Consider the following 20,781-nt stretch of genomic DNA (forward strand, 5'->3'; position numbering starts at 1 on the left):
TCATTATTAGGTCAAGTTCAAAGAGGAAAGCAGCCAACAGGTCAAAAGAAAAAGAGCCATAATATTTTGATTGGCCTTTTCATTGTTTTTGGAGAGGTCCCGAATAACACACTGTACAAGAGACAGCTACCAGTTGTTTTCTGTTTCACTGAAATTTAAAGCCAATTTCAAGGGTAGCAACAATTCTGCCCAGCAAATAAATTATCATAATAATTTACTGTCACGAGTTGTCTCCTTTTTTACACTTCGTTTTCCTTGAGCAATAAGAAAGCACTCATTTTAATTTCTCGTGCATTAAGAAAATTCTCTGTCTTAAAGCCTACATTCACACTGCATGGGAAAGAACACCTACTTTTTCCAAAGCAAGATCACGATTGATTGCAGTGTAACAATCAGCAGCTACCATACACTCCATATCCCTCTGTAAACCAGAACTTACGTTCAAAACATACCTATCAAATTCAGGACCCCAGCCTCATTCAACTGTCCAAAAAGAGACAGCTGACTAAAACAGCACCCGGCATAACAATCTAAGAAACCCACAGTCCATATGCAGCACAAGTTCACATGCTTGTGCTGCATATGTTAAGAACCAGAACTAAGGGAAATGCTGAACACTCAGCCCAGTACCACAGCGCTTTCTTGATGAGGCTGACAAGTCTCCTCTTGCACTGCAGGGGGTCCCAGTCTGGGTTCTGTCCACCCACAGCTGCTCACCCCTGCTATCAGCGATCACTTCAGTCAAAACCAGAGGCAGTAAAGCAGAGGAAAGCCTGCAGATTCTAATACAGGAGGTGACTTATACTGAAAAATCAACAAAACCATGCCAAAACCTAAAGAACTACTACGATGTTTGTGCTTATACTTTTTCTTGGGATATTCTAAAAGGACTGGAACTCTCACCAGTCAACAGCTGCATATAGCCTTTTATGTCACCCTCCTATGAGCCGTGTCGCATTTTTTCCCCCATGATGCAAGCAGCCATAAATAGATCTGGGAATCCAAAAATATTAAATGAGTTTCGTGGGATTTGTTTTCCTTCCTCAAAAAGGGAGGACGGATGAAAGAAAGAAAGAAAAAATGAAATCATGCAGTGCAATACATTTAATTACATTTAGAATTGCCTGGGGGAAAAAAAGAGAATGATCTGAACGAATTTAGCATCTGAAACAAAATCCAGAGTTTTACAGCACACCAAAATAAAAACACACAGAAATACAGAACTGTCCCAAAGTCAGAGTACAGGATGTGTGTTTACCTTATGTAGAAACCATCATTGCACACAATAGACATTGATATATATTAATTAGACATGAGAACATAGTTTTTCCCTTCTATCTGATCTACAGTCACTCAGAAGAAAAAAAACAAGGAATTTGACTAGCTTACAGATGCTGTCGCCCCGTGCTTGGTCTGAAATGGTTTGCCTTTCCTTCATCAAGAAAACATCTCAGAGTCAAATATATCTCGCTAAAATGTATTTTTATATAAACTCCTGAAACATACTGTTTTTCTTGAATATTTTGTTCACTAACTATAAAGCCAAAGAAAATCCAAAACTACAATCTGAAAAACAAAGATTCGGGAAATTTCTAAAAATATCTGTGAAAATGGTAACTTAAATCATGAAAAGAAATCTCTCCAGACAAATATTTTCTTCACAAAATAGAAATAAGCATCCTGCTATATTTACTGTTGGTTTGTTTGTTTTATAATTATAAATCTAAGCAGTGAAAATAAAGAATAGAAAGCTTCCTACATCTGCTTTGTGAAGAAAGCCCCAGAGAGAAAAAAAATATTTTTTCCATCTTGAGATCTCCAAGTATCTCTATTGTCCAAGATATTATACTTTGACTTAACAATTAGTGACTTTACAGAGTTTTTACTAAATAGATGATTTTTACTACTGTAACACAGGCAAAATAGTATCGAACTTTCATTTATTGGAGGTATGTTAGAAAACTGAATTGATAACACCCATGTCACCAGCTAGATTTCAAGCTTTGCTGTAATTTTAGTTGAGAAAACATTTTTCTCCAAAATCTGGAGCATACAATTGCTAAAGAATTTGCAAAGCATATGGTATCACAGGTTTCACTGAAACTTTGATTCAATGAAATATTGATATTTCATTGATATTGATCTCAAAACTTTGGCATACAAATGTAAAATTCTGTTTCTAACAATAAGACTGGTAGCTATCAGAAGAGTAAAACACTAAACAAAAATCCTAGAAAAAGATGACTGCACATATAAAAGTGATCACTATTCAAAGTTTCCAGACAAAATGCAAGGTGAAAAATAAGCGATGCACCATTGCTGCTGAAAGTAAAGCCTATTATATCCTTTCTCTTACAACTTGAGTACACGTCCAGAAAAAAATGTACAGAATTTTCTTCATGCAAATGTTTTCAAGTAGGATTAAACACTGCACATTTCACTTTCCTGTTTCTTGTTTAGTGAGCAGAAATAGACTGCTTTAAAAGCAGAAGCATTCAATCCAAGTAGAAGACAAGTGCTTCATGTTCTTCAAACAAAGCTCTTAGTCTGAATAAAGGAAAAAGTTTAATCACTTTGCTCAGTTAAGCCTCTACATTTAAGAAATATTTCTGGACAGGAGCTTTGAAAATGATCCTTTTAATGTTTGTATGAAACCAAGGTGATCTAAACAAAGAGGCCTTTTTTCTCTGTAGGCGTCTTTTTTCATTAAAAACAGGCCTTCCAGTTCAAGACCTGCAGTGTGAAGGAAAATATGCTGCTGTTGCTCAAACTTTATACACTATTTGTTTAAGACTTAATTCCTCTGAGCTGTCAAAACACCACCTTTCAGCAGTTCAAACCTTTAACCAAAAAAAAGGTGACATTCACAAACACCTTTGGGCTCACAAGGGGAGACCTGGTTTGCATCAGAGCTGGCACAAAAGCCTTGTGCAATGGACAATTCTCTTACACAGTTAAGAGCCAGCCTAAAAACAACAACAATGACGTCCCCCAAGATACTCATGGAGATAACACTGCAAGTTTGAAAGTCCTTGCTGATGAGCATTTTTATTTTGGTTTGGTATCAAACATTTCTGCTGTGCACTTTGGCTATGGCCCAACACTGCCCTGGTACCTGTTCACGCTGTGGGGTGGCAGAGAGGGGCTCTCCACTCGGAGCAGGCAGTATCCTGCATTGTCTCAAAGCACAAACAGCCCTTGCCCTTCACCCTCCCTTCCTATTCTCAGCAAAGGAGGGACAGGGAAGATGAAGGTCCCCAGTACTGACCCCTACAACTAGAATGTACGTGCACACACAATCCAGGCCCACGCGCTCCCTCCCTGCCACACAGGTTGCCTTGTTCAGCTGGTGTTAGCAGGACCCTGCAGTTGTGCAACTACCACCTCACCAGGATGTTGGGCTGAGTCACATTTCTCCACTCAGCTCTAGTCCCACAACTCAAACAGCTGATGCAACAACAGAAAAACAGCACCCGTGCTGAGTTATAAATTGTTTTCAGCAGAGAGCATGGCATTCTAGATCCCAGCTACAAAGTACTATGTTGAGCAAATTACATGAGAAGTTTCTTCTCCTACATGCCCAAGAACCTATAGCTTTGGCTCTACCTAAGCTATACCATAACAGTTCCTGTTTTGCCCTGCACTGGCCCATTTGTGTCTGTAAGAAGTATCTTTTACAATCAGATCTAGACAACCACTGCTAATGACTCACTGAAGCACCATTACTAATCTGGGATTTATGCCATCATTTTTCAGTTAAGACTGATTAAAGAGATTTGGCAATACTGCAAACATAATTCAGCATCTCCGGCACTGTTTAGAAAACTGTGATCACAGCTTCACATGTATTAAGACTGGTGGCCATCTGCGAAATTTCATGCTGATGCATCCAAAGAACATATATTGAGCCAGCCATTTGAACTGTGGGTGAAAAAGACGGGTGGGAAAAGAAGAAGATAAGATCTAACAGAGTATGATTAAGCAAATACCCTGTTCTAGAGAGGCTAAAACTCCAGCATTAAAAATAGACACTCTGTGCAATGCTGTCTCAAGTGTTGCATACACATTTTATAAAACCGAAATATTTTATATTAACAACAAATTAAAAACCAAGACTTCTATTAAAAATATAGACAACTGATTTTGATACCTCACACCTTAAAACAGTAATTATTTAAATGTGTTATCAAACTGCAACAATGTTTCTCCCCCACACTTCCTCTTTCCTTTTGACTTTGCCTGAAATCGGTACTCCAACAACAGGAGCAAACCCACATTGCTTCAAGCATTCTTCTGGCACCAAGAAATGGAAGCAGGGTATAAAGTTAATTAAGAGTGCGATATTAAAAGCTGTGGTATCAGCAAAGCGAAGGTGCAGACAGCAGCAGATTTTCTGTGACTCTTTGCTAGAGAACTTGTCTCCACTTCCATCTGAAAGCCAACATCTAGTGCTCTGAATATGGAAGTTCAGTTAAAGCCTGGAGGTCGAACTGCTGCCAGCAACAGATTTTGGATTCAAGCAGATGGAAGAGAGAAACGCCAGCTCCAACAGGTAGGGACTACTGCCGCTATGTGGGGCTACGCCTTCGTTTGGAGGGTTTTCACACAATTGTTAGCAAATCCTTTTCAGAGGAAAAGTAGGCCAGTCAGCCTGATGGTGCAAACAAATGAGGTATCACATTTCCAAAACCTTTCAGTGTGTTGCATGTCCCTCTGATCATCCCACACACACACATTTTCCAGTAAAAATCATCTTCATGGGGACATCACGTACCTCCCACTCCAGCTTCATGCCCCTCCTGTTCTCCAGAAGAGACCACTCCCTTCCTACTCATCTCACAAACTTTGCTCATCATGTGTGTCATCTCAAGGATTTCCACACTGGCCATCGCTGCCAGGGACACTTCTCTTCTTGGGTCTAAACCCTGCCCTCATTGCCACCCCTGCTAGCACCAAATACTGAATGTTGCAGAGGAATTAAGTATCCGACAAACGGAATGTCATACACACACATCAGTACCAAAATAGCACTTTCAAATGTGAATGTGACAGAAGAGGTGGCCTCTGGGACAGGACTTTTTTGAGCATCTGAAGCACACTGAGCCAGAATATCAGGTCTGAACAGGATATGGCAGAGTTTCTTAGTGTAAAATCAGAGGGACAAGAACAGGACACGTATCTGAAAGGCAACATGGAAAATGGCTTTAGCTGGGCTGCCACAAGAACAGAAGGGTTATGAATCATTCTGGTATTTTGGTAAACATGGGCACATGCTATATACACATACAGGCGCAGTCCCTTTTTCTCACACAAATCTTCACTAGATGTTATTTAAGAATATTCAAATGAATGCCCAAAACCACGCAAAAAACAACAAACCAAAACTACCCAGCCATAAAAAGGAAACCTGTAGCTTTATCTTCCTTTTCAACCTTCAGCTACCTCCCCATTACCTTACTCACAGCACCTGCTCTCAGACCTGTGCAACATGTCATTTAGGGGAAAACCAGGTCTACACCCAGGTTACTTCCAACCACGTGTACCACAACAGGAAAGCACAAATATATCCTGCATCATTATATCATCTCATTCCTGTCTGCAAACAATAACCTCAGACAAATACAAGACTCTATTACAAAGTATCGCCACTAAAAAAAGCAAACAAAAAAAATCTTTTCCCTACAGTTACCCACCTGCACAATGCATTTAAACACTATTAACCAAACCCTTCCTCAACACACACCCATTCACCTTGTAAGGGGGTGCAACAGCTGTTCAAAAGTAAACAGGGAGGCAGGTGACCGGATGGGGAAGGGGGCCGACTTCCATTTGATAGCCTGGGAAGGCTTACACTTTAGGAAGGATGGGAAGCAGCTCTTCAGAGGCAGAGGCTGTTCCTCTGATCAAAACCAACTCTCATGCTGCCTAGTCTGGAGGAGGATAGAGTTGCTTCTTACTCGTGGGATGTTACCCTCTTAATTTTGGTTCAGTAGGAAACAAAAAACCCTTTACATCCAACGTGCCATGGTACTCAGAGCTACCTGACAGAAAGGACTACAAGCCAACATTTTAGTAATGCCTCAAAGTTCCAGCTTCAACACACAATAGCCACAAGAGTCTCACCTTAAAAAAATATCCTAACCAAGCGTTCAGTAAGAAGTAAAAAGCTCTTCATTTGGACCAAGAGAGAAAAAATTGGTATGTAGCTTGGAGCTGACGGAAACTGGAAAGGTAAGATGACTGCAGATTACAGATGATAGGATAACAAGCCATTTCCTTGGTGTCAATGCCTTGTTGAAGACATAGTCAATTGAGCAACCATGGTTTTATTTTTAAGTCATCTTTCTTCCTCTCTGGAAATTAACTACATTTGCATATTTCTTTCTACCCACAGGGTAACCATTAAAGAAGTTTTTATATTAGTAATCTTCGTCACTAAATCAAAGCATCTGAGGCAGAGTATTTTAGGATAACCATGCAAAGTGAAATATTATTTCTATATGCATCAACAGCAATTAATAGTTTAATTTAGGTATCTGTAGTTGTCAATGTGGGAACCTCATGTTTCACTTTCAGGTTTTCTTTTTTCCTGTTATGCTTTAGGACACTGATTCTGAAAGTACAGCAAAGTCTTATCACTTAAAAATTCTACATGGCCTCTGTACTGGACCTTCTAACTCACACAGTGCCTTGAAGGTACTCCTTTCAAGCATTAGTTCAGTATTTTGAAAATTTGTTCTGGAGAAGGCTGCTTCTCCTTTCATTTTCTTTCTGAGAAATGCAAATCTCCCAACTTTTAGACTTTTGGGTGCTTTCACTTTCTGACTGCTAATTCTGTTAATTCAGTAGTACGAAAGTTCCCTCAGAGTTCATAGTTCCCCTTCCTTGTTTGTTTTTTTTTTTTTTCTTTTTTCAAGTCTTACTTCATAGAATCCTAGAATAGTTTGGGTTGGAAGGGACCTCGAAAGGTCATCTAGTCCAACCCCCCTGCCGTGGGCAGGGACATTTTCAACTAGATCAGGTTGCTCAGAGCCCCATCCAATCTGACCTTGAACCCTATTTCTTGCAGTTCTCTAAGTTATGCTCTCATGATCTTCAATCATAATTCTAGAAGGTCTTTCATTATCTCCTTCCCACCAACTACATCATAAAAATAATGACAGATAAATGATATTTTCCCTATCTCCTCCATAAATTAATGTCAAGGTCTTTTAAAGTCCATTTGCCTAGAACTCATACATATTGCTTTTCCTAATCCTGTCAAACTTTCATGGACAGCCCATGCCTCTCAACTTGTTCTCTGCAAGTACCCTTTCTGTTCAGGTATATCTCTTGCCACCTTCATGGCTTCGCTGTTTCAAATGGTCTCAATTCTAGTCTAATCCTAATCTGCAAGCATAACTGCAGCAATGAGGAAAAAGGGGCCATCAAAAAAAATCCCCATTTCCTGCTATTTATAGAACTAACACTTATATCTTCTTTTTTATTCCCCAAGCTCTTGACACTTTTTAGGTGAACTGAAACTCTCCTCCTTCCAGAGCCGCACAACATTACCCTCCCTAGAGGCATATGTCTTCATGGGCTCTCCAACCTAGCTGCTAAACAATAAACCAAAAAAAGGGCAAGAATATAGATGGATTTTTACCACTTCTTGCCTCCTCCAAGCCTTAGACGTCACAGTTTAAATTAGACCAACTGTTCGCAAGCTCTGATTTATAAATCTCAGTAGCAGGTCCCAGATGGAAATTACTGGGGTACGCTGTGCTCTCAGAGGGCACTTGTCATGACAGGGAGGGTCACAGTACCGGCTAGGGGAGCAGCCTGAAATAAAATGCTTCCCATGAAACACCTGGCTCAAAACCTCTAGTTCAGAGACTGCGTAGCTCCTGATACTGCTCTGCTGCAGAAATAACACAAAATGGACTTGTTTGCATTTCACTAATTCTTCACTTTCTAAAAATTCCAGGTAGACGCAATACATATAGATACTGATGTCGGCATCACACTGGCATCCTGTGCATAATTTTGTACCATGAATCCCTAAGACAATGAACCATATATAATTATACAAATCCAGACACATTTAGAAGCCCATATAAAAGTGGGTTTTGCCCATCCTCATAACCACTGTGAAGGGCCTCAGAGAAACCCAGAAACACAGAGATTTTGTAGAACCTCCAACAATTATTCCCTCAGGAATCACTGTTCCTTCTGACTATTCTACCCAAATCTCACAATACTCAGCCTTTTCCTGAAAGTCTCAGGTCACTGAAGCATGTATTACACATAGGAAAGACGAGACCTTTCACCTTAGTATCAGAATAGAGCTTGCAAACATGCCTTACAAGTCGACTCGCAAAGAGGGCAGGATGCATGTTAGTCCTTCAACACCATTCACAGGCACAAAAAGTTTAAAGACATGAGGGTTTTCAGGAATATAAGGCGACCACACAGCGTGCTATTTTACTCAATATTATTGAACGGGGGCTATCAAGATTGGGAGCTACCTAAAAGCTCCCAAAGCTGGGAGACAAATATGAAGCCTAGGGCAAAGATTATTTCAACAACCCTCACAATTCTGAAGGCTTCCTGTGCTTTCCAAATGCCCAAGGTTGATAATACTACTGCCACATACATTCTCTGACACCCTTTTTCAACTGTTGCATGTAAAAGTTAGGCCTCACGACCTCCTTTCTTCAAGAGAGAATTACTCATGACCTTACTTTACTTGGGACACGACCACCATAGCTTCTCCTAAAAGAACCTTTCACTGGATTCTCAGAACCAGTTTCAAAGAACTGTTTCCCTTCCCATCCCATCAGCCTCACCCTTAAAGCTCACCAGGTGCCTGTCCCAAATGCAAATTTCCAGAGAAGTAAGTAGGAAATGGGAGGGGGGAAAAAGTGCACTTACAGCAAAATAAATTTCCACCCTCAGACTGAAAGCTCTCTGAAGCAGCCTTGCAGAAGAACTACTATATCACTGTGTCTCTCTCCAGCCCCTACTGGTCAGATGCTGTGTGGAAGGGAAGACAGGTTCCAATAACTCCTGAGATGAACTATCCTGCTCATATACGTCTCAGTGGAGGGAACTATGTTGTTCGCCTGCCTTCTTCACACAGCAGCAGATACCCTAGAGGCAAACACATTCTGGGGATTTTAACACTCCGAAGCTAGACAGGAGATGTTCAAAGCAACCCCAGACTGCTAGAGCAAGATGGTAATACAACAGCACTCTGCTGTTCCAAGAGCAAGAACTAACATGTTACTTTCCGAGCTGCAGTACCCTGAGTTAACTCTGAGGTCAGGGAAACCAAGGAGAAAACGTGCTTCTGTCTCTTCAGAGCAACAGGAAGGAAACAGAACAAGGAGGCAACATAAGAGAACCACAGAAATAAAGAACTTCTAATCCTATGCCAGGTCTTTAGCCCCTAAAACATCTATGTGAGACATGACATTTACATAACAAAACGCTGGAAGTTTTCACTGCTCTTCCCGAGTAGGGAAATCTCATTAGAAAAACACTGATCCTCACAATTTATTCCCCACTGATTGTCTCCCCACGTACCTGCTTTCTGTTAGGACTGTTAGTGTTTTTAGAGCAGCTCTCCAAGTCTCCCTGTGCTTAGCAGCTAGTCTAAGTGCTGAGCTGCTTCTACAAAGCAGAGCAGAAGCCTCTACTCCACCAGCATCTCTTCTCCCAGGACAACATTATCCTGCTGAGAAGTAACAGGCATTATGCACCCACTGAAAAGCAGCACAGTACATGTACAAAGAGCCAACAGTGAGCCTGTGATGACTTCTAATGGCTTTATTTACATCCCACCAGTCCATTTTTAGCAGCATGCTCATTTTACCTATGAGATTCTAATACAATTGCTCAGTTCACATCAAAGCCTTCAGGGTGCTGAAGCTCCCAGTTTCTGACAGCACCTGGACACTTTCCTCTCTACTGTAACTGGACTACTCATGCTATACAACAGAACTGCTAAATATTTTATGTAGGCATGTTCATTCAATATATTAATTAGATATTTAATCTGAAGTGTTCTCAAAATTGAATAGAGCACACACATCCAAAACTCTCATTGCAGATTCACTTACTATAGGAGCTTTAACACAGATTTCTTGACTGACTTCATTTTGCTGTGCTCTCTTTTTATAGAGTATAAAACCTTCTGGTCATAACAGATTGCTTGCTCCCAGCTGGAAAGCCTCTTGGGAACACAGAACTGTAACCTATCATTAATATATTAAGTACAGAACATTTCAGACACCATGACGCAGAAATCACAAAGATAGAAAGCTACATGAGAACCTGATGTAGAATTAACAAGGCTTGTTCCATATCCATCTCTAGCTCAAGTGAAGCAGTAAAACTACAGCTCATGTTGGGAGCCTGTGTCTCAGGCACTGCTACCATAACCATTAGTACTTCTAGCAGAAACACAGTTCTTACTGATACTTCTTGGAAAGGGTAATTTTAGTAAAATATAGATTGGATCAAACTAACAGGAAAAAATAACTATTCTTGGATACTCTGTTCTTGCCAAAAGAAACATACTGTAGAAAAGATTCAATCAAAGCATATGTAGTTTTCTCAAGTCTTATAAACTTGGTAAGATGAAGTCTGTCTATTAGTCGATGAAAAAAAAACCTAAGTAATGCAGACAACATAGATGGCAGCACCATACATTTTGAGTTAGTGCTCAACAAATGCTTCCTTGCACTTGTTTGGGAAAGGTACATTGCCTGGGGAGAGAAAGAGTTTTGGTATACATCAAAGCAAAGATGCACTTCAACATTTCCACCATTCTTACCAAAAGGGGAAGAGTAGGAAAGTCTCTGTTTACACTGAAATCAGTTCCTTGCTACACAAGATTTCGCCTATTTTCTGACGGACAAGTCATTTACATGCCATCGCTAGTTCCACATTGTTTTAAAAATCTCTTATATGCCACTGCATGCCAAACATTATGCTGTTGTGTCACTGCACAATAGCTGAGATACCTAGGTTCACATGAAGAGAATGGACAGTTTCTAAAGCACGTTCTAATCCTTCAGCAAGAGAGGAGCAATCAGAAGGTGGGACCGGTAGCATCACCACCCGTAACTATGGCTGCTCAACATCACTTCTTAAAAGACTGCTGTTTTCAGGTGCTTACATTTTCCCAAAGTGTGTGCCCAGGAATTTTTCATGCTGAGTGTTTGCCTCAGACTGATTTTTAAAAAATAATCATTAGTTTCAGCTAAAACAGTTCAGCTATTGCCAAGAATAAGGGCTAAAGGAAAAATGTTTTGCATAAATTTAAAAAACCCCCAAAACTGGCAGTCTTCCCTTTCTATCCTAATCCTTTAAAAAGGCACAGTAAACACAGATCCAGCAGAGACTCACTCACAACTAAAATCTCCAAAGATGCCAAAAAACTGAGTACTCTTGATTTCCACAGGTGACCTAACTGCACATGAACTGCCCTACAGGCAGACTCACTGCTCCAGCCCAAGGGGTTTTGGAAAACAGTTCCTTTTAATAATCATTCAACATCAGTTTGGCTGAACATTGAACTGGGCCAACAGAACCTGTATCTCTAGGACAAGCCTTCAGGAATAAGAAAGAAGTATCTCTAGGACAAGCCTTCAGGAATAAGAAAGAAATATCAAATTCAAAAGCATGGGGAAAAAATGGCCAAACCAAAGGAGTAGGAGAAGTAGTAATAGATTTGAAGAGCAATACTGGCAAAGTTGGCTTAAAAAAAATGAAGGTGTCAGAAGACCAGGACTGAGGTCTGAGGGTAGAAATAAGGTCAGAAATTATTTGGCTGGGAGGAATCATTGCAGTAAAGAGCTGAGGAGCAGAAAGGTATGGGCAGACCAAAGAGACTGGACAAGTAGCAGAAGGAGGAAAACCAAGGGGGACAGCCTAAGCTGGCGCAAGGAGGCTGGGAACCAACTGTGGGAATGGGAGAGATACTGGACAAAGACTTCAAGGGAGAACCAGCCTTCTTCCGCAGAAAGAATAAAGTACCAACTAGCTTGGGGTGTCTGACTCGAGACATCCATGATTCAACTTTGGAAGTATACAGTCTTTTACATAATATATGCAGAAATAACTGGGAGGGCTTCACAGTTCTATAAAACTGAAAGTAGATCTTAAATCAGGCACCCAAAAACTCAGAAATATTGTATTGACCAATGGCAAAAGGACAATTTTTAAAGACTTGCCTTGCACCACACAGGAACTGCGGGGAGTGGTAGGGTTGCGTCCCAGGCCTCTGGAAGGATGCAGCTCTCAATTAGAAAACAACCTTGTCCTCCTCTTCCTTCAATCCCCTGCTTTGATCGCTGTAGAACGTCCAATTTCTGCAACAAATAAAGCTGTTACACTCACTGATGTCCTTTACTGAACAGTTCATCCCCAGATTAGGCTCCTCCTGTGCATTAAATACAACACAGAAAAGTAGATCATCTAACTAAAGAATTAGCATAATTGGAATCCGTGAGGCCAAACTGTGGTTACGTGGATTGCTCTTTTAAGACAGCTATTTTGTAAGCAGTGTAGGTCATTTGTGGTTTAAAATGTTGTCTTCATGCCTATAACTGTCTTGTTTGTATGGGGCAGCATTGCCTTCCATTCAGCATGGAACCAACAGTGCCAAACACTTCCCCCAATCCCAGAAATTATGTCGGACGATCTACCCACACTTTGGGAGAAAAAGTTCTGATCACTAGAAAACCTCAAGGACCACGTTCATCCACGTTTCTAGAAGTATGCGACTGGACAGCAGAGCAAGTTCACGAGTCTACAGGGAGTTAAGTGTCACACAACACTACCTCCTAGCTTCCAGCTGTGACCCCGATTTTTAAACATGGCTAGACATACATGACTTTTCTACTGATATTATTATCTACTGGCCTCATATTAATTGTTGCTATATCTGTCTGTGTGATACTGTACAATTTTGAACTTTAAAAAGTGACCCATAAAAACTGGAAGGAATAAGATACCCACGATATAATTCTCTTGTGCAGATAATGTCCATACTCACAAAGCACCTGAGAAATGCTCTACAGACTTCTGGACCTGGACAGGAAGACTTATCACAGATTTTACATTTTATATGTAGCATCTTCCACAAGACAATACACAAGTACCTTTTTTTAAACAAATGCTGTTATGTTCAATAAATTCTGCTATTTACAGAACTGCTATCAGAATTAACAATGCACTAATACTTACCGCTTTATGGTAAAAATATAACAGAAAAATGGCACACAGAGCTTGGCAAGTAGCTCTGGTGACCGAAGATGTTACCACACTGCTGTTCAAGTTTACAGCCTCCCAAGCAAAGTCAATGGACCAGATCGAGTGAACGCTCTTCAGAAATGTCAAACCAACAGTTTAAATTAAGCCACTGAACTTTGCACTAAAGTTGCTGAAGCACAGGCACACATTTCGTTCCACCTGCCCTGCTGTGGGAGGCAGTAACTTCCAGCCTAGTGAATGTAAAAAGTAGCTACAGGATGAAAAGAACTGCTGGTGGCAAGACAAAATGCAGCAAGATGCACAGAGAAACCCAGGTGGGTAAGGGGGGAAAAAAAAAAAAGAGAAAAGAAAAAAAATATCTTTAGAGGGTCTATCAATAACTACTTTATTCTGAGCAACACTGAAAAAACCCCACAAGTTGTTTTTCGAAAGAGCACTATGAACAATTAGAGGCTTAGCAAACTATGAAAAACTATTGCCTTAACACTGGTCATCACAGAGAAAACGTAGAAAAAGAGCTGGAAAAAGAACAGAGGAGACTCCAAGCAGGCAAGTATTTTTAAGACACCTTATACAAAGCAATTTAATTCTGAAGTCTTATTATAACTCTCAAAGACTGGACAGTTCTTGAAAAAATCTTCTAAAGCCTGAATCCAAGCTTGAGACTGCCAAGGGTTAAGGCTTGAAACAAACACAAACGGGAATTATAGAAAGATCCAATGCCTAACCCTAGCAGTAAGGCCAGCACTGCACTTTCCCCAACACAATAGATTTAATGACAGAGAGTAAGTAGAAGAACAAATTCTCAGCAAATCTAGTATCCTCTGTGCCTCCACTGTCAGCCATCATTTCTACCTTAGAGACTTGTCCTACTCATTGCAAGGAGAAATTCCAGGCATCAAATTATTTCTAAGCACAGTTCATTTTGCTTGTACGTGCTTCTGTAGCTGGAAGGAAGTTACAGAAAACTCAGTGATACAGCAGGGTACCGCCAGGTAAAGCAGCTATTCAAGCACAGAGTTTATCTGGACTTCTCAGCCTTGTAAAAAAGGAAGGAACTGAGCATGTACAGAGGCATTCGCGGGCACTAATTTTATTTGTAGAATTCTGTACAGTTCGCTAGACTGCAGTAAGGGTACCTTAGCTATAAACTGCCCCAAGGAATTGAGGTGTGCTGCTTCCCAAGATTTGTAACATCTGTACACATATGCTTCCTATAATTACTCGTATGGTGGAAAGAATTATTATTCTTATAAAAGTTCAGATGGGTGGTAAAACGTATTATTTTCTTAAGCAAGACGAAAATCACCGTGCTTGTGAGAGCAGACGACCCCAACTTCTCTAAAGCATCTTATCTAGCAATGGGAGTTAGCAGGACGCAAACCCTGTACCAGGCCTTCGTCTGCAGGTTCTCATTCAGAGTGGCACAGACTCACTCGCTTCCCATACGCTCAGGTTCAGGATGCATCTGCCAGGAAGTCCAGCTCTAAAGCCTAGCCCTTGCTTTTGCATTCTCCCCAAGCACACCCCAGCTGAAGCTACAGGGTCAGAACTCCTCCAGTTTTTTGCAGAAACTACAACTTTAAAGTGCTCCACTGGCAAATGCCTTGAAACATAGATCAGAAACACACTGGATGCATTTTTGTGTCACTCTCTCTCCTCTTTCCTGTATGGGCCATCTACTCTCTCATCCTCCCCACTCTTTTCCCTTCACTTTCCTCCTCTATATCCACACTCCTTTTCTCCCATGCTACTCCCTTTCACCTCACTCAGTCCTCTCCTCCACAAAATCTGTTCTGTCTGCAACAAACTGGAAGAACAGAGCTGTATTTAGAGAGCATCATCTCTCACACAACAGGCTTCTCTGTTAGCATGGCAGAGCAGTAGACCACAAACAAGATGCAGGCCTTCGTGAGAAATACAAGAACATCAAGGGGGTTACACTCTTATGAGCAGGCCAGGTCTACACGTAACAGCTCAAGAATGTCAATGTCTTCTCCAATATATCCTGCTGATTTCATACAAGGTCATAACAATATCTCACTGCCGTATGCAACGAGTACTTTTAGTGAACACAAACACACATTCACAAACCTCGGCTGCAGAGAAATCCTTGGTTGTGTATTATAAGCTGCAGAGAAAGTCTCCACCTAAGATCAAGATCTCAACTTGCCTGGAGATTAGGGGGAAAACTATGTTACTCTCTCATATTTCATCAAGATGGTTTTAGCTAAGTTTGGACGTACCTTGGTACTTCAATTTCCCTATTTACTATTTATTGCATATTTGGTAAAAGTATCATAAATTCAAGAAATTCACACTCCGTGGACATATAAATGGCCAGGGACAGCCTTCTTGCTGAGTGAATACACTTCACTGCAGCTTTCAAATGTTTTTTTCAAGAAGTGCTAACATATTTCTGCAGAGCTGGCACCTCCCTTTCCTCTGTCAGAGACAGAAAAGTGGCTGGCTCAATGGGCTGACAGAAGCAGAAGCTCGATGTCCACCTGTGCTGGCGGATACAACGTCATTAACCCCAGTTTCTGAAACAGGGAAAATACAGCAGTAACTGCCAGGGAAGTCTGGGGAGTTTGCCTTCCATTATCTCGTGCACACCTCCCTCACCGCCTGCCAAACAAACCACAAAAGCCAGCTATGAGCCAGCTATGACTGCGCTCCCCTGTGCAGCCGACACACACATCCACCCCTCAGTCACGTCCTTAATTTACAAATGCCCCTGTTATTTTCCTTACTTCACCTGGTCCACGCTTCATTCTCAACCTGCTCTGCCTTGGTTGTTCTTTGGTTTTGCCTCGCATGCTGCCAATCTGTGGCGACACTTCCCTTACAGTAAGCAGACCACTACAGAGAACAGAACGTGGGAAGCAAAGGAAGGAGAGCAGTGGCAGCAGGAAGTGGCTATGAAGGGGGAAAGGGAAAATCCTCCTTTCATCTGAAAGCCAGAAGAATCAACTTAATCTACAGTAAAGAGCTTATCACATTAGGTTAAGCAGCAATAGGCATGATTTAAACACATTTGAGGCTATGCCTATCTGCCTGACTGATGTGGATGAGGTAGATACAACCCAAAGCTTTCTTCTTCTTCCAAGGTCAACAACATTTTCCAACAACGCTTCTGCAAAGGATGTCTGTTTGAGATTTAGGTAGATAATCCAACAACAGAGAGGAAATTCAGTCTGTCAGAAAAGAAACAGGAAGGGAAGTGACAAGCAGAAGCAAAGAGCGCATAAGATAGAGCTCTGAGCTATGCTGCCTGTGTTATTTGATCTCCTATCTCTCTTCAAGGACAACAGGTAGAGGTTTCAAACTTCATCTCCAAGCAAGGCAATTGCTCTCCACATCCAGGCAAGAAATGGGCAATTTCTTCCAACAAAGTAATCTACAAAGGGGGTCCAACAGGTATTCTTATATTCTAAAGATGCATCTTATGTACTAGCAATTAGGTAATTAAAATTTGCTGAACAAAGCACATGCCAGAAGCCTGAATTAAATCTTAACAAGGAAAGAAGAACTGAAAGGGGATCCTTGGCCTTCTTATTTTCCTTCCTAGTTCCAGTACAATCATATGGAGATTAAGGAGCCCAGAACATATAGGAAACACAGCAGCCATTTCTCCTAGCAGTCATTTCACTCCACAGGGAGTTAGAATCACAGAATAGTTTGAGTTGGAAGGGACCTCTAAAGGCCATCTAGTCCAACCCCCCTGCCATGGGCAGGGACATCTTCAACTAGATCAGATTGCTCAATGCCCCGTCCAACCTGACCTGGAATGTTTCCAGGCATGGGGCATCCACCACCTCTCTGGGCAACCTCTTCCAGTGTCACACCACCCTCAGCGTAAAAAATTTCTTCCTTATATCTAGTCTGAATCTACCCCCCTTTAGTTTAAAGCCATTCCCCCTTGTCCTGTCGCAACAGGCCCTGCTAAAGAGTTTGCCACCATCTTTTTTATAAGCCTCCTTTAAGTACTGATAGGCCGCAATAAGGTCTCCCCGAAGCCTTCTCTTCTCTAGGCTGAACAACCCCAACTCTCTCAGCCTTTCCTCACAGGAGAGGTGTTCCACCCCCCTGATCATCTTCGTGGCCCTCTTCTGGACCCGCTCCAACAGGTCCATGTCTTATGCTGAGGGCTCCAGGGCTGGATGCAGTACTCCAGGTGGGGTCTCACCAGAGCAGAGTAGAGGGGCAGAATCACCTCCCTCGACCTGCTGGCCACCCTGCTTTTGATGCAGCCCAGGGTACAATTGGCCTTCTGGGCTGCGAGCGCACATTGCTGGCTCCTGTCCAGCTTTTCATCCACCAGTACCCCCAAGTCCTTCTCGGCAGGGCTGCTCTCAATCCCTTCATCCCCCAGCCTGTATTGATACCGGGAGTTGCCCCGACCCAGGTGCAGGACCTTGCACTTGGCCTTGTTAAACCTCATGAGGTTCACAGGAGCCCACTTCTTGAGCTTGTCCAGGTCCCTCTGGATGGCACCCCAACCCTCTGGCGTGTTGACCGCACCACTCAGCTTGGTGTCATCTGCAAACTTGCTGAGGGTGCACTCGATCCCACTGTCTAGGTCATTGATGAAGATATTAAACAGTACCGGTCCCAATACGGACCCCTGCGGGACACCACTTGTCACCAACCTCCATCTGGACATTGAGCCGTTGACCACTACCCCCTGGATGCGACCATCCAACCAATTCCTCACCCACCGGACAGTCCACCCATCAAATCCATACCTCTCCAGTCTAGAGTGAAGGATGTTGTGGGGGACCATGTCAAAGGCCTTACAGAAGTCCAGATTCTTCCATTTAATACAGCACCTGTGCAACCAGACTGGACTTGAACAGGTCTAAGGTGGCTGAGGATGTCCAACCTTCAACATATCTGAGACGTTAAGACCAAAAATTCTACTACCCTAGTAGGGGTACAGCCTTCTGTCTCAGCTGACAGCAAGCGAGACAGAAGTAAGTTTCTGCAGACGTGTGATCACTGTCTTCAGTAACGGAGCCAAACACACTCTGAAGATCATGTGGCTCCTTTGCCACTCTTTGGCAGGGTTCTTTGTTTCTCCATGGGTCCCTACAGGCTACCACCACTATAGATTAAGTTAAAATTAGCTCATTAAAAACAAATTAAATAAAAGGCGAAGTTGTCATGTACCAAGAAAAATGCATAAAGCCTAGATACAGATACTTGAAAACAGCACTGAAATCATGATTTGCTAACAACTTGGTACTGCCAGCAGGGAGCAGTGAATAAAAGAGGTCACATCTACCTCAAAGTTTGGAAAGTGCCAGAATTTCTAAATTTAAGAATTCTGAATTTCAAGTTCTTGCCAAAAATACGTATGTTCCCCCCCATTTGCTCCCACCTAACATTTGCACTGAGAGTCAGAGAGACTTGTGAAAAAATTGGCAAGATATTGCATTCCCTGTGAGGGCCCTCTGAGTTCCTAGAAGCAAGACAGCCCGCTGAATTAAAATCTTCAGAAGCAGGAAAAACCTTAATAAGTTTTTAAATTAAGGGCTTTTGAAAAAAGCATTAGCAAACGGTGGTTCCTCAAGGGGAAACAAATAATCTTGTTTCCAGGACAACAGGGTTCTGCTAGCTCATCTCCCTTGCTTTAGAGTTTGAGGGCATGCAAATACACAAGAGCCTCTGCTTCTGTTGCTTAAAAAGTAACCCAGCAAGACCTTCCCAGCTAGCTCTCCACTGCCAACGTAGACAAGCTTGATACTACAGACTTCTGCAGAAAGAGTGATACTGGCCTGCAGATGGGGAGCTACTGTCAACACAGTGCTTGACTGTCCAAGGAAAAGCCCCTCTACCGTCTATGCAGTATATGCAGCCCATGCTGAGCTTTGACCATCGTATATTGACTTTTACTCATTGTATGGGGGAAGATGTATGCCACTAGGACAAAGCTGCAACTTCATTCTTACGCTGCTCCGTCAAAGCCACGTGAAATGGATGATGGTGCATCAGTACTGCAAAGGCACTTTACTGTATCTCACAACCATATTCTAGCTTAATAAATGGGCAAAAATCTGAACGATGCACCAAACTAAACATACAATCTGTCTGCTTTTAAGGCTTCTCTACATGCGAAAGGAATCATAAAAGCTGGTCTGGAATAAATTAAGGGAGGTTAAATGTTCTTAAACATCCTATCGCTTTGCACAGCGCACTCTGCTTGCTAAGCTCTGCTCTTCAATTCCCGTTCCCTGAACGATGGCATCACTACTGAAAAAGTGGAGCTCACCGAAGAGCATGGGTGCACCACACGTCATCAGACAGCAATCACAAACGCACCCTCTGATCTTCACTTTTTCAAACTCCTGCTAGTGACACTGAAGGGACAATCCCACCTCAGGACGGGGCCTCCTGAACACACCAGTGTTTCCGTGACTCTTTTTGAGGGCTAAAGCATTCAGGTGTGGAGGGCGTAGCGCTACTTACGGTCCCAGCCACACCACCTCGCCCTGGGGTCACCCTACCACCGCAACAACAAACATGGCAGATCAGAAATTTCACAGGGATGCGGGGCCTGACAGCCTGCGGTTCCACAAACCCACGCCACGGCACAAAGCCGTAAAACAAGCATCCGGGCTAATATCGAAAAGCACAGATCTCATAAAAATACCTGGAAACAGGAATGCACAGGAGCTTTCAAGCACCCACTTAAATAACAAATTAAAAGCAACATCATCCTTTTTTTTTTGATGTCTCACTCTCGCATCTTTTCCCCAGACAGCTGTTTATACGCCCCGATTTATACACGGCACGGCTCACGTACGCTCACAGGGACGCTCCGGACGAACCTTAATAAAAGATAAACGCGTAACAACACACCCAGTAACGCCGTCGAACACAGCAGCGCGCTGCAGATGACAACAGCGATGACCGAAACCGCGACGCGGCACGAAGCAAACCCCGGGTGCCGGGTGCCAGGGCCTCCCCAAGATGGGGGCTCGGCGGTGCCCGCCCGGGGCGGGGCACTTTCAGCGGCGGCAGGCGACGAGGCGCGGCGGCGCTGCCCCCGGCCAACGGCCGCCCCCCGCGCGCGCTGCCACCGCTCCCGCGGCGGAGCGCCGCGCCGCCCCCACCCCCCGGAGCTGTCAGCGGCGCCTCCCGCCTCAGCCGTACCGAGACCCGCCGGCCCAGCCAGGCCCGGCCCCCTCCCCGGAGGCGCACCTTCTCCCTCCGGCCCCCTCCCCAGAGCGCGGCGGGGCAGCTCCCCGGCTGCCCTCGGAGCCCGGCAGGCGCCCCTCGCTTACCTCCGCAGCCCCAGCTCGCCGGGCACCGCCCCGCGGCAGCCGCCGGCCCCGCACCCCCAGCGGCTCCGGCGGCCCGACGCCCGCCCGCTCGTGACGGCACCGGGAGCGGCGGCCCCGCCCCGCCGCTGGGCCCGGCCCCCTGCGGCCGCCCGCCGCCGCCGGGCCCCTCCGCTCCGCGCCGCGGGAGGCGGGCAGGTGGGGAAGGCGAGGGCGGCAAGCGACGGGGACG

At 43.4% G+C, this 20,781-nt stretch overlaps 1 protein-coding gene across 11 annotated transcripts in view; it reads right to left on the reverse strand.

The window, feature by feature from the left end:
* INPP4A (inositol polyphosphate-4-phosphatase type I A) overlaps positions 1–20,616 on the reverse strand; it is a 140,442-nt gene extending 119,826 nt beyond the window's left edge. For 8 of the 11 annotated variants that reach the window (XM_076359251.1, XM_076359225.1, XM_076359243.1 and 5 more), the window contains exons 1-2: positions 20,553–20,616; positions 12,222–12,359 (exon numbers count right to left, since the gene is read on the reverse strand). The gene's annotated coding sequence lies outside the window, so the exon portion shown is untranslated. Of the gene's footprint in view, positions 1–12,221; positions 12,360–20,096; positions 20,236–20,552 lie in introns of those variants that run through there. The other 3 variants (XM_076359136.1, XM_076359145.1, XM_076359171.1) reach the window with 3 other exon arrangements.
* Between the last annotated feature and the right edge of the window lie 165 nt (positions 20,617–20,781).

Source organism: Aptenodytes patagonicus, chromosome 1 (genome assembly GCF_965638725.1).
Source record: "Aptenodytes patagonicus chromosome 1, bAptPat1.pri.cur, whole genome shotgun sequence".
NCBI lineage: Eukaryota > Metazoa > Chordata > Aves > Sphenisciformes > Spheniscidae > Aptenodytes > Aptenodytes patagonicus.